Consider the following 11,610-nt stretch of genomic DNA (forward strand, 5'->3'; position numbering starts at 1 on the left):
CCTTGCAGTTCAGGAAATGCAAAGCCTATGGTATTAGATAAAATGCTTATGAAGTATGTTCTAGGAAGAGAGTTCACACCAACCTTCCAGTTGGTATCAGGGCAGAAAGCGAAGCTTATGTATATCAAGTCATAATAAAAAGCATTGCCAGCCCTTCTGCTTACGCAGTCACTGTCTTGTTTCCCCGTGTTCTTCTACTGCCTGTGAGGGGGAAACCATCCCTCTTCTCGAAAGGTTCAGTGCGGTGGGAGCACGCTGTGTGCTGATGACTGCAGTTGGCACAAGCTGATCGGAATATGAGAAGCAGAAGGCAACTCCCCAGTGCTGGGAGGAAGGCCAGTGACATCTCTGAAGAATACCTGCTTCAACTTCTCATGGGACAGATGGGGGAAGTGAGTCACTGTGAAGGACATGCTCTCACGGGGATTAGACAGAAGAGCGGGAACAAAGCCCAATCCTGAGATCCAGCCCACACTGGTCTTCCCATTGCCTCTGCCTACTGAGCTAAGATTAAGGCTGCCAGATTTAGGAACACCAAAACTCAAGTCAATGCGAGTTTCAGGGAAACAATATCTTTAGATATTACATGATTAAATATAATTTCAACTAAACAATACATTTATATGTTATAGTATATATAGAATTTTGATGTAGATTAATATATTGTTTCTTAATATTTGGGACATATTTCTAGAAAAACATTCACTGTGTATATGAGATGCAAATTTGACTAAATACATATTTTATTTGGAAGCTCTGTTGGGATGGATTCGCTCAGCAGGAAGGACTTTGGGAAAAGGGTTTATACTAAATGGGAATGGGTTAAGGGTTAAGAGCTGTCACTCTTTGGTTGATTTTCATCTTTGTTTTCGAAGTCTAGAGAATGGTTCAAGGAGCCAGAGTTAGAGAAAGACAAAAGAGAGTCCTGGGCTGTGTGCCAAGGGATTCCATAGACCTCACTGAGTCCAAAGGACCATTGTCCTTACACAAGAACAGTCTCAGAAAGGAAAATGAAGGTCACTTTAGAATGTCACCATATGAGCAGAGGAGTGGGGGACTCTTCAGGGCCTCTTGAGAAGAGGCCACTAGGAGGCTGGCATAGTGGTGGCAAACATGCTGGCAGGTGGAACAACCACAAATCAAATGCTTCTCACCTGTTCTCACGATAGCTGTGGCCACACTGGGTAGCGTGCTGTAACAGCAAAATAAAACACTAAGATCTGGCCTTGCAGTTTTAAGTCACACAAGTACCCTGACAGAACACTCGATACCTTGGCCACATTTATAGAGCATTTCAAGTTCAGTTTTCCTGTCTATAAAACAGGATGCGCAGAGAAAGGTCAGTTAAGAGCATTAGGGTATAACTTTGTAATGTGTGCTGTCTTCTCTCTCCTCATCAGAAACGTGAGGACCTTAAATTCCTCTCATGAATCAAGTCTTTTGTTGTCTTTTTATTCCTTGTCCCTTCAGTAGGAACATGAGGACCTTAAATCCCTCTTGTTAATAAAGTCTTCTGTTGTCCTCTTATTCCTTGTCCCTTTAGTTGGAAAGCAGGATAATTGGATGGTCTGAGAACATCCAGGTGCCAGATCCTGTGCTGATCCCCCATCTTCTGGGGGAGTATGTTGACTCTGAACAGCATACTTGGGGCACCCTAAAACCCTATCTTATGGCAGGGCATCATAAGAGTTAGCCCCTTACTGTGTATCTTTTTGAGGATGAGGTCGTGAGGATTATTGGTGTTAATAAGTAATTATGTGGAGAGATAGAAGTGAGGGTTGAGACAATGGGGAGCCAAGAAAGAAGAAAGAAGCAGAGGAGTGGGAAAGAGAGGAGACAAGCCATTCGAGGTGCTGCCTACTCTCTCCTTGAAAATTGGTACCTTTGGGAAGTGAGACAAGTAGTTTGAGCTCCCTGAATTATTTCCTTGATGCATAAAGAAAAAAAAAACCCCAATTTCTAAATGATTGAGCTAATTGGTGGAAAATACTAAACATTGACTACATTTATGTAATACTTTATGATAAGCTTGGCAGATTCTTCTTGATCACCCTTGTTGAATCTTCAGTGGCTCTGAAGTTATGGATGTACCAATTAGTCTTCAATCAGTCTTTCATATTCAAGGTTCCTTATCTGTGGATTTGACCATCTGTGAGTCAACTTTTTTTCATTTATTTATTTATTTATTTATTTATTTAGGATTTCTGCCTCCTCCCCGCCACCGCCTCCCATTTCCCTCCCCCTCCCCCAATCAAGTTCCCCTCCCTCATCTGCTCGAGAGCAATCAGGGTTCCCCGACCTGTGGGAAGCCCAAGGATCGACCACCTCTATCCAGGTCTAGTAAGGTGAGCATCCAAACTGCCTAGGCTCCCCCAAAGCCAGTACGTGCAGTAGGATCAAAAACCCATTGCCATTGATCTTGAGTTCTCAGTAGTCCTCATTGTCCGCTATGTTCAGCAAGTCCGGTTTTATCCCATGCTTTTTCAGACCCAGGCCAGCTGGCCTTGGTGAGTTCCCGATAGAACATCCCCATTGTCTCAGTATGTGGGTGCACCCCTTGCGGTCTTGAGTTCCTTGCTCGTGCTCCCTCTCCTTCTGCTCCTGATTTGGACCTTGAGATTTCTGTCCGGTGCTCCAATGTGGGTCTCTGTCTTTGTCTCCTTTCATCGCCTGATGAAGGTTAATATTCAGGAGTATGCCTATGTGTTTGTCTTTGAATTCACCTTCTTATTTAGCTTCTCTTGGAACATGAATTATAAGCTCAATGTCCTTTGTTTATGGCTAGACACCAAATATGAGTGAGTACATCCCATGTTCCTGTTTTTGGGTCTGGCTTACCTCACTCAGGATAGTGTTTTCTATTTCCATCCATTTGTATGCAAAATTCAAGAAGTCCTTGTTTTTTACTGCTGAGTAATACTCTAATATGTATATATTCCATACTTTCTTCATCCATTCTTCCATTGAAGGGCATCTAGGTTGTTTCCAGGTTCTGGCTATTACAAACAATGCTGCTATGAACATAGTTGAGCATATACTTTTGTTGTATGATAGGGCCTCTCTTGGGTATATTCCCAAGAAAGGTATTGCTGGGTCCAGGGGTAGGTTGATCCCGAATTTCCTGAAAAACCGCTACACTGCTTTCCAGAGTGGTTGCACAAGTTTGCATTCCCACCAGCAATGGATGAGTGTACCTCTTTCTCCACAACCTCTCCAGCAAAGGCTATCATTGGTGTTTTTGATTTTAGCCATTCTGACAGGTGTAAGATGATATCTCAAAGTTGTTTTGATTTGCATTTCCCTGATCGCTAAGGAGGTTGAGCATGACCTTAAGTGTCTTTTGGCCATTTGAAGTTCTTCTGTTGAGAATTCTCTGTTCAGCTCAGTGCCCCATTTTATAATTGGGTTGATTAGCATTTTACGGTCTAGTTTCTTGAGTTCTTTATATATTTTGGAGATCAGACCTTTGTCAGTTGCGGGGTTGGTGAAGATCTTCTCCCAGTAAGTGGGTTGCCTTTGTGTCTTAGTGAAAGTGTCCTTTGCTTTACAGAAGCTTCTCAGTCTCAGGAGGTCCCATTTATTCAATGAGGCCCTTAATGTCTGTGCTGCTGGGGTTATACGTAGGAAGTGGTCTCCTGTGCCCATGTGTTGTAGAGTACTTCCCACTTTCTCTTCTATCAGGTTCAGTGTGTTCGGACTGATATTGAGGTCTTTAATCCATTTGGAATTGAGTTTTGTGCATGGTGATAGATATGGATCTATTTTCATTCTTCTACAGATTGACATACAGTTTTGCCAGCACAATTTGTTGAAGATGCTCTCTTTTTTCCATTGTATACTTTTAGCTCCTTTATCGAAAATGAGGTGTTCATAGGTTTGTGGGATAAAATCCGGGTCTTCTATACGATTCCATTGGTCGACTTCTCTGTTTTTATGCCAATACCAAGCTGTTTTCAATACTGTAGCTCTGTAATAGAGTTTGAAGTCAGGGATGGTAATGCTTCCAGACAATCCTTTATTGTATAAGATTGTTTTGGCTATCCTGGGTTTTTTGTTTTTCCATATAAAGTTGATTGTTGTCTTCTCCAGATCTGTGAAGAATTTTCATGGAATTTTGATGGGGATTGCATTGAATCTATAGATTGCCTTTGGTAGAATTGCCATTTTTACTATGTTGATCCTTCCAATCCAAGAGCAAGGGAGGTCCTTCCATTTTCTGGTGTCCTCTTCAATTTCTTTCTTTAAAGACTTATAGTTCTTGTTGAATAGATCTTTGACTTCCTTGGTCAGAGTTACCCCAAGATATTTTATGCTATTTGTGGCTATCGTGAAAGGTGATGCTTCTCTGATTTCCCTCTCTGCTTCCTTATCTTTAGTGTATAGGAAGGAAACTGATTTTTTGGAGTTGATCTTGTATCCTGCCACATTACTAAAGGTGTTTATCAGCTGTAGGAGTTCTTTGGTAGAGTTTTTGGGGTCGCTTATGTATACTATCATATCATCTGCAAATAACGAAAGCTTAACTTCTTCCTTTCCAATACGAATCCCCTTGATCTCCTTATGTTGTCTTACTGCTATTGCTAGAACTTCAAGCACTATATTGAAGAGGTATGGAGAGAGTGGACATCCTTGTCGTGTTCCTGATTTTAGTGGGATGGCTTTGAGTTTTTCTCCGTTTAATTTAAAGTTAGCTGTCAGCTTGCTGTAAATAGCTTTTATTATATTTAGGTAGGACCCTTGTATCCCTATTCTCTCGAAGACCTTTATCATAAAGGGGTGTTGAATTTTGTCGAATGCTTTTTCAGCATCTAATGAAATGATCATATGTTTTTTTTTCTTTCAGTTTATTTATATGGTGGATTACATTGATAGATTTGCATATGTTGAACCAGCCCTGCATCTCTGGGATGAATCCTACTTGATCATAATGGATAATTTTTCTAATGTGTTCTTGGATTCGGTTTGCCAGTATTTTATTGAGAATTTTTGCATCGATATTCATGAGTGAGATAGGCCTGTAATTCTCTTTCTTGGTTGGGTTTTTGTGTGGTTTTGGTATCAGGGTAACTGTAGCTTCATAAAAGGAATTTGGCAATGACTCTTCTGTTTCTATATTGTGAAATACATTAAGGAGTATAGGTATTAGTTCTTCTTGGAAGTTCTGGTAGAATTCTGCATTGAAACCATCTGGTCCTGGGCTTTTTTTCGAAGGGAGATTTTTGATAACCGTTTCTAATTCTTCTCGAGTAACAGGTCTATTTAGATCATTCACCTGGTCTTGGTTTAGCTTTGGTATATGGTACTTATTTAAAAAAATGTCCATTTCTTTTGTATTTTCCAGTTTTGTGGCATACAGGCTTTTGTAGTAAGATCTAATGATTCTCTGAATTTCCTCTGTGTCTGTGGTTATATCTCCCTTTTCATTTCTGATCTTATTTATTTGCGTGTTCTCTCTCTGTCGTTTAATTAGTTTGGATAGGGGTTTGTCGATCTTGTTGATTTTCTCCAAGAACCAGCTTTTTGTTTCATTGATTCTTTGGATTGTTTTCTGTGTTTCTATTTTGTTGATTTCTGTCCTCAGTTTTATTATTTCCAGTCTTCTACTTCTCCTGGGCGCGTCTGCTTCTTTTTTTTCTAGCCCTTTCAGGTGTGTTGTTAAGTCCCCAATGTATGCATTCTCCGTTTTCTTCAAGTGGGCACTTTGTGCTATGAACTTTCCTCTTAGCACTGCTTTCATTGTGTCCCATAGGTTTGAGTATGTTGTCTCTTTATTTTCATTAAATTCAAGGAAGACTTTAATTTCTTTCTTAATTTCTTCCTTGACCCAGGTGTGGTTCAGTAGTTGACTGTTCAGTTTCCATGAGTTTGTCGGCTTTCTGTGGGTAGCATTGTTGTTGCCTTCTAACTTTAATCCGTGGTGATCAGATAGGACACAGGTGGACACTGATATTTTTTTTGTATCTGTGGAGGTTTCCTTTGTTTCCAAGTATGTGGTCAATTTTTGAGAGGGTTCCATGAGCTGCAGAGAAGAAGGTATATTCTTTCCTATTTGGGTGGAATGTTCTATAGATGTCTGTTAAGTCCATTTGCTTCATTACCTCCAATAATTCTCTTAATTATCTATTAGGTTTCTGTCTGATTGACCTGTCTTTTGGAGAGAGAGGTGTGTTGAAGTCTCCTACTGCTAGTGTGTGTGGTTTGATGTCTGCCTTGAGTTCTAGTAATATTTCTTTTACATAAGTGGGTGCTTTTATATTAGGAGCGTAGATATTCAGGATTGAGACGTCATCCTGATGAATTGTTCCTGTTATGAGAATAAAGTGACCATCTTGGTCTCTTCTGATTGATTTTAGTTTGAAGTCAGTTTTGTTAGAAATTAGTATGGCCACACCTGCTTTTTTCTTAGGCCCATTTGCTTGAAACACCTTTTCCCAACCCTTTACTCTGAGTAGGTGCCTGTCTTTGTGGTTGAGATGTGTTTCTTGCAAACAGCAGAATGTTGGTTCCTGTTTTCATATCCAATCTTTTAGCCTGTGCCTTTTTATAGGTGAATTGAGCCCATTAATATTAAGTGATATTAATGACCAGTGGCTGTTTACTCTGGTTATTCTTATTGTTTTTGGTAGTAGAGATTGTGTGTCTCCCTTCTTTGAGATGTGCTGGTGAAGGGTCGCTAGATGCCTGAGTTATTGTAGGCAGTGTTGGCATTGTTGGATTCCTTGGGTTGCGATTTTCCTTCTATTACTTTCTGGAGGGCTGGATTTGTGGCTACGTATTGTTTAAATTTGTTCTTATCCTGGAATGTCTTGTTTTCTCCATTGATAGTGAATGATAGCTTGGCTGGGTATAGTAGTTTGCATCCATGGTCTCTTAGCTTCTGCAGTACATCTATCCAGGACCTTCTGGCTTTCATGGTTTCCATAGAGAATTCAGATGTAAGTCTGATCGGTTTACCTTTATACGTTACTTGCCCTTTTTCCTTTGCAGCTCTTAATATTCTTTCTTTAACCTGTATATTTTGTGTTTTGATTATTATATGGTGAGGAGATGTTTTTCTTTGATCCAGTCTGTTTGGTATTCTGTATGCTTCTTGAATATTTAACTGAATATCTTTCTTTATGTTGGGAAAGTTTTCTTCCATAATTTTGTTAAAAATATTTTCTGGGCCTTTGAGCTGTGACTCTTCTCCTTCTTCTATTCCTATTATTCTTAAGTTTGATCTTTTTATTGCGTCCCATATTTCCTGAATGTTTTGTGTTGAGAATTTGTTGGCTTTGCTGTTTTCTTTGATCTGTTCGTTTATTTTCTCTATGGTGTCCTCAGAATCTGAGATTCTTTCTTCTATCTCTTGTATTCTATTGATTATGCTTGTTTCTGTAGTCTCTGCTCATTGATCTAGATTTTCCATATCCAGCTGGTCCTCAGTTTGTATTTTCTTCCTTGCCTTCATTTCAGTTTTCAATTCTTGAACTGTTTCCCTTACCTGTTTGATTGTTTTTTCTTGGTTTCCCAGGGTATCATATACGTATTTACTCATTTCTTCAAACTTTTTGTTATACTTCTCATCCATTTCTATAAGGGCGTTTTTTACATGTTGTTTAAGGTACTCTATTGCTTTCATAAAGTCAATTTTTTCCACTTCTTCTGTGTTAGTTTGTTCAAATACTTCTGTTGCAAGATCATTGGGTTCTGGTGTTTTCATGTTGTTTTTCCGATTATTGGGTGAATTCTTGCCTCGTCGCCTGCCCATCTCCTCCTGTTGATCCTATCTAATGGGTCTTTTAAAAACCGGATCAGGTTTCCCTGCCGGCCAAGGGCTCCACTTACATAATGCCCTTGCTCTGTTTCCTGGTTCCTGCCACAGGCCAAGAACCCTCTCGCCCCTCCGAAGGGTCTTCAGGACAGGACCAGGCTCCCCGTTTGCCAGTGACCTCGCCAACAAAAGACCTACCTCTTTGATTCAAATGTAGTGGGGTGATCTGCTCTCGTTATTGCATCCGCGCCGGTCCCGGCTGCTTGCATCTGCCTCTGCGCCCAGTCCCCGACGCTTGTGTCTGCCACTGTGCTGGTCCCCTAAAGCCTCTTTCTGATTTCAGTGCTTCTCTGCCACGCCTGGAAGCCGCGCCTCTCCTCTCCACCTCTGCACATCTGGACACCACGCCTCTCCACCTCTGCGCGTCTGGACCTGAGTCAACTTTTTATGACTTCTTTACTAAACATACACAGATTTTGGTGTCATTACTCCTTAGAAAATGTTGAAAAATTGTTCACATAGCATTTAGGTTGCCTAAGGAATGTCAGATGACATGATATGGAGGGGAGGGCATGTGTGTAGGCTATATCCAAATATTTAGGTATTTGTACGAGGGTTGTGAGCACCTACCAATCCCACAAACAATCTTCTGGTGATGAAAGATAATTTATATTTGGCAGGTAATGACCTAGATAATTGCTATTAAGTCAATCTCAACCCTCTTGACTCCACCGCCACAGATGACCTGATGTTAGTTAAGTATTAAGGAAGTGGGGCCAGTCAACCAGATTGATTGTCTGCCTTCAAGGATGTCACAGACTACTAGGAGAGATAAACATTAAATAAATATCCCTGTAATAGGTTATTCAATTACACATTAAATAAATAAAGACACAATAAGATTAATAACCAAGTTTGGAGAAGCTAAAATTAAAGGGGTTGGAAAAGTGGGTACCAAGGGATTTCCTGCAATGCAGCACACAGGTAGAGACTTAATGTGTCAGTCCAGTTTAGCTGCACCTAAAGTGAGACATTCTAGGGTCTGTATATGGCAAACGCAAAACTGAAAATTCCCATATGAGTGGAAGGGATCTTTTTTCTTTTCTTTTCTTTTTTATTTTTTTCCTTTCTTTCCTAAGAGGGAAAGTTGTTAAAGATTAGGGAAAAGTTATGTTGAAATCAGTTTGCTGTTTCTCATCTTGATCTCACCAACGAATCACTGATAGCATGTGTGGGGGTGAAAGAAACCACCTGTGCCCAAACCCTTCTAGTTAGGGACCAGAAGAATTACACTGAAGTAGGATTTAGACAAAAGAATTGTAAAAACCCCCTAGGTGGCTCTAGTGTGGAGGCAGATTTGACACTCATGGGCTAGGTCTTATAGAGCGGCAGGAGTTTCTATTTTGTTTTCATGGGGCGTGAGTGAAGATTTTTAAGGAAGAGTGAGCCAGTATCAGCTTTGCATCCTTAAGTGTCAGTCAGGACGTGATGGGGAGATGGGAAGAAGAAAGACAAGTCAGGGTGTGAAATGTGGAGGCTGGAATGAGGGTGGGAACAGGGGAAGATGGAGAGATAGGAAAAACAGAGTAGGTTTTCAAAACAATCCCCAGACTGAGCCGTGGACTCGGAGCAAGTAGACAGTGCTGGGCACTGTGGGGATTAATACATCTCAGTGATGCTCAGGATTTGTGCAAATGAAGGCCAAGACTACTCCACCCCTTCTCCACTCCTCTGTAGCTTTCACAGTGTACTTCTCATTATGTTGCCTTATTATGAATGTCCTGGCTTTGGTTAATAGAAATGATTTACTCTGTCAGAAAATCAGATTTAGGTCGTATTATTACTGATCATTGCTGTTGATGCTACTGCATGTTTTTCTTCCAAGAATCCCCGTAATTTGCTTTGTAACCAGAAAGAGACCCCAAAGACATCATAACTTTCAGCTTTTCAAGGATGCCTGAATGTCACCCCCTCAGGCTCAGCTACACCCTTGCTAGACACTGTTGAAGTACCAGGAAATTTATTTTGCTTGTAACTGTTCTTAAAAGAAGCCTGTATTTATGTTTCCTAAGTAAGATAATTAGTCAGAAACTCACATGGTATGATTCCATAGATATTATGCTGTCGGCTAGTTACGAAAATAATCAAGTACGGCTCAGAAGGATGACTCAATTTCACAAATGAGTTGTACCGCCGTAAATATTTACTTCTAAATGTGATTTTGTTGAAAAACCTCTCAAAGCGCTTTCATTAAGCCTGCATGATGCACAGGCTGCATAGTTACGAGGCCATTATTCAAAGGATGATCATTTTTTAAGTAAGGAGAAACATGTGGCCTTCATTGCAACCAATACATTTAGAGCTGCCCACTTGCCAAGACTTGAGATGAGCGTGATTGCTTTGATTTCTGGCGTTTATCTTAGTTTACACATTCACATATGAATGCACATACACACACACACACACACACACACACACCACTGCATAAACCAGTTTTAAATAGTGTCCTGATCTCTTCACTCTTTCATCTTCTGATGCTAGTGTTCATCAGTTACCCCCTTATATAGATTTCACAGTCAACCTTCATTGCTGTCCTTTTGAGGGTCATTTTTGCAGTACATTTTCGGCACAGCAGTCAACTGAGTACTATAAAATCGAAGTGTATTGTTGGTATTTACTTTTTTAGTACCCTTCAATGATTTCTTGAGATCCTAGACTAAGGTCCAAACTCCTTACCCTAGGCATGAAAATCCCTGTGACTCAGTTGCCACCACCTTATTTTTTTTTAACCTAACTGCACTGAGCATTCCTTTCTGTCCCCAAGCACTGGAATTTTCACCCCAATAGTCCTGCAATCGCTATTCCTTCTCTCCAGATGTGTGTGGACTCTCTCTCTCTCTCTGTCTCTCTCTCTTTCTCTCTGGACCTTTGCCAGGCTGGCCCATCATTCAGGCCTAACCAGCATCACTTTTGAGCAATCACTGTCTGTATTCTACACTCGATGAAAAACACCATTTAATTTTCTTCCGAGCTTCCCATTACTTAAAATTAACTTACTTCCTGGTCACCATCTTATCATTGACTCCCTTCTGCCACCCTGAAAGGATGATAAGGGTGAATATTTCTATGAATTGAAAGCCCTGGCTTAGCTTGGTTACAACAGCAGTATCCCTGAGGATTTTCAGTGTCCGTCCCCCATGTATAGTAACATTTACTGAATGAATAAAATTTTGATGGAGTGATAAATTATTCATTATAAAATTACATGGAAAGCCAGGCAATATGGTCCAAGCACAGCATCAGGAAAAGCAGAGCCTGGTACCCGCAACTTTGACACTGTCTTCCCTGCTTGATTATCCTGGAATCCTGATGGCCTCTTTTCATGCTCCAAGACCATTTCCCCAGGGTGCAAGAAATGAAGGGTGAAACACTAACCTTTTTAGCCGTCCTGTAGATATTACAACGTCTGGCTCTAGCTGAGTTTCTGTAGCTTCATGTCTTAGATCCTGCGTTCCTGCATTCTCTACTCTCTGAAAGTCTTGATTGGCACCTTTTGTCTCGCTGCTGGGCCAGTGTCAGTCCACGTGTTCTGCACAAACATCAGCACTCACACTTTATCCGTATGTGCACACAGGTATTTTCAGTTTATATAATAATTCATCAATGCATCTGCTCCATCGATGAGCTTGTAGTGAGCTACGGTGTGCTTAGAATTCAACAAACACACTATGGTGGAGAACCTAGGATGCTGCCTTTCTGCTCTGAGGAAGCACACAAGTCTTTTTGTCCCTGCTTCTCTGTTGCTTGGTTTGATGTTTGGATATCATTCCAGTGAGATTGTGTCTCACAGCTACCTA

This window comes from Microtus oregoni, unplaced genomic scaffold (genome assembly GCF_018167655.1).
Source record: "Microtus oregoni isolate MIOR12 unplaced genomic scaffold, Mior012 000008F_ref0000371, whole genome shotgun sequence".
NCBI classification, from domain to species: Eukaryota; Metazoa; Chordata; class Mammalia; order Rodentia; family Cricetidae; genus Microtus; species Microtus oregoni.